Source organism: Acomys minous, assembly GCF_964271855.1.
Source record: "Acomys minous genome assembly, chromosome: 3".
NCBI classification, from domain to species: Eukaryota; Metazoa; Chordata; class Mammalia; order Rodentia; family Muridae; genus Acomys; species Acomys minous.
This window is the reverse complement of record NC_140485.1, coordinates 36,792,838-36,796,059: the sequence shown is the minus strand read 5'-3', so window position 1 is coordinate 36,796,059 and position 3,222 is coordinate 36,792,838. Positions and strand designations below refer to the sequence as shown.

The following is a 3,222-nucleotide window of genomic DNA, read 5'->3' as shown; positions in this document are numbered from 1 at the left end:
AATTCTGCCAAGACAGAATAAGGAAGTCCTCAATAGTTCCTGCCTCACAGATGTGTCTGTCAGATACATTGGGCCAGAAGCTGAAGATGATGCTTCAACATTATAGAGAGTTTTTGGTGACTGTTTGGGCAACAAACTGTCCCTGTCATTTTCTCATTTTGGAAGCTGCTTACCTGTACTTCCTGTCTACTCAGATAATAGTTTTATTCCTTCTCAAGTCTTTGATCGGGTTGAAGACCAGATAGTTTAGTTTTACAATTAAACTTAGCTGCTTTGAGATTAAAATTTTTTAGGTCTAAATAGATGTTTTACGTTGATAAAGATGAGATATGATAGATACTGATTTACATTCAGAATTTTAGACTCACACAGAAGGAAATATGTTCTCTTCAAGGTTGCCAAATACAAATAGTCAAAACACTGTGAAAGTGCTTCAGCGTTGCCTCAGTGGAGCGGGATGGACCCACCCTCAGGTTGTAGATATGTATAACACATCAACTTACTGAGACCTAGGAAAGGATGCCAAGGATCTCTTTAGCAAATGGTATAGGTTTGGCATGGACAAAATAGATCAGAGGACCAAGTCTTGCAGTGGAGTGGAATTTTCTACTTCAGGTCATGCATATACTGACAGACACAGGGAAAGCATCAGGCAACCTAGAGACCAAATACAAGATCTGTAACTATAGGCTCACCTTCACCCAAAACTGGAATACAGACAATATTCTAGGGACAGAAATCTCTTGAGAGAATAAGTTGGCTGAAAGGTTGAAACAGACTCTTGATACCATATTTGTATGAAACACAGGAAAGAAGAGTGGGAAATTAAAGGCTTCCTAAAAACGGGATTGTTTTGGTCTCGGCAGTAATGTTGATATAGATTTTTCTGGACCAACCATCTATGTATGGGCTGTGTTGGCCTTTGAAGGTTGGTTTGCTGGCTATCAGATGAGTTTTTGAGACAGCCAAATGCAAACTGTCTCAGAATACATTTGCCCTTGGTTACAAGGCTGCAGATTTCCAACTGCATATTCATGTGAATGATGGTACTGAATTTGGAGGTTCTATCTACCAGAAAGTCAATGAGAAGATTGAAACGTCAATAAATATGGCATGGACAGCTGGCAGCAACAACATGCATTTTGGCATCACTGCTAAATATGAACTGGATTGTAGAACTTCTGTATCTGCCAAAATAAACCATGCCACTTTAATTGGAATGGGTTATACGCAGACCCTCCGACTAGGAGTCAAACTGACCCTGTCAGCTTTAACAGATGGGAAGAGCTTCAATGCAGGAGGTCAAGAGGTTGGATTGGGGTTTGAACTGGAAGCTTGATGTGGTTTGAGTAGAGTGTTATTTGTCCCTGGAAATGAAGAGAAATAAACTCACTATGTTATGACCTTAAAATTCTGTTAAATTTTAAAAATGTGAACTTTATATTCTTCCAAAGAATTTTAATCCTTCCCACACTGAGGTCTAGAGATACAGATCCATCCTATGGGAGATCCTTGAAGGCATGCCTGGAAGTCATGTTTTTGCCACACTTCAGTTGAGTTCTCCAGAAATAACTTAAGTCTTTTCCTCAGCAACAATGTAGTGTCATGTTAAAGGAAGTGATCAGATCCCCAGTTTGTACATCACAACCTGCATGTCCCACTCCACTTTCCCATGACCAGTCTTGACTGTAATGAAGTCTTTGCTTTTCCATCAGAATAAAATAAATCCATCACATTTGGGGGAAAAAATGACTATGAATGTAACATTTATATAATTCCTGGTTGTTTCATGGTTCGTCTTGCTGCAGGTAATTTTTTGCTTATATATGCAATAATATAAATGCATATGTAAAAAAGAAAAAATTAAAATAAAAAAATTAAATCTCTCTCATTAAGTTTCTTCTCCTAGATGGTGGCAAATCAATGTAACTTAAAAGATAAACATTAAACTACTTCTTGTTAAAAAAAAGAAAACAAAAACCAGAAATGATTAACAAAAGAAATCTTTCTGTTTACATTGAACTCCTGTTACTTACATTTCTCAAAATGACCAATGAACTTTAATTTATTGAAATTAGTGATATGCCTTAATATTTGGCCAGTTTCGATAAGTTCCCCACATTTGCTTCAAAACCATACATTTCATAATATTTATTTAATCCATATATCACTGCACTACTCATAGAAAAATAATTAACAAATCTATAAAGCCATTAGCTATAAATAGAAACAGATATTTAAGATATTAAATACTTAATATTATATGTTAAATCTATTTTGTTTTATACAGTATCTCACTAAATACCCCAGGTATGCCTTGAACCCATGTCCCTGCTACCTAAATTTCCTGAGTATTCAGATCCCAGGCTTGTGTTATGTCTTGGTTATCTACAGTTACAGATTATCTGCTTGATTTCTCATCACTTCTCATTATGTTTCCTAAGATCTCCTTGTGTATATTTTTATGAATGGTTATTTTATATACCTTAAAGCAATGGTCTTATATGCAAGCTAAATTAATTTTATACATTGATCTTAGTAAGTTTAAAAGCTATTATTATTATCTTGACTCTATTTACTTATACTTTTTAAACTCGGTGTGATTTATCCAACATTACTATATTTTCAATAGATAATTTGTAGATACTAAAACTCAAATTAGTTTCATAGATTCCTATATAGTTTTTTATATTCTGTCTTTCTATTTTTCTTTGTTGAAGTAATGTATTTATTCATTTACTTTGCATCCCTATCGGAGCCCCCTCCCTCCTCTCTTCCTGGTTCCACCCTCCTTCCCTCTTCGGATCTCCATACTCCCTCACTCCCTCTTCTCCCAACTCTCCTCCCCTACCAACTTACCCCAGCTCATCAAGTCATATCAAGACTGACTTCTCCTCCTCTTCCCCTTCCTTGGCAATCCACATGAAACCTGAGCTGCTCACTGGCTACATCTGTGTAGGGGGCCTAGGTCCAGTCTAGGCATAGTTCTTGGTTGGTGCCTCAGTCTCTGCAAGTCCCTCTGGTCCCTGATTAGTTGTCTCTGTTGGTCTTCTTGTGAAGCTCCGGTCACCTGCAGGTCATGCTATCCTTCCCCTCACTTTCCCACAAGACTCCTATGCTTCCCCTAATGGTTGGCTGTGAGTCTCAGTATCTGTTTAACTCACCACTGGGTGGAGCCTCTCAGAGAACAGTTATGCTAGGCTCCTGTGTCAGGGTTTGGTT

General features: G+C 37.4%; 1 pseudogene across 1 annotated transcript; it reads left to right on the top strand.

Moving 5' to 3' along the window:
* The first annotated feature begins 482 nt into the window (after nt 1-482).
* On the top strand, nt 483-1,524 carry LOC311594709 (non-selective voltage-gated ion channel VDAC3-like; annotated as a pseudogene). Its single transcript has one exon. The product of its transcript is annotated as a non-selective voltage-gated ion channel VDAC3-like (transcript).
* Nucleotides 1,525-3,222: the final 1,698 nt, after the last annotated feature.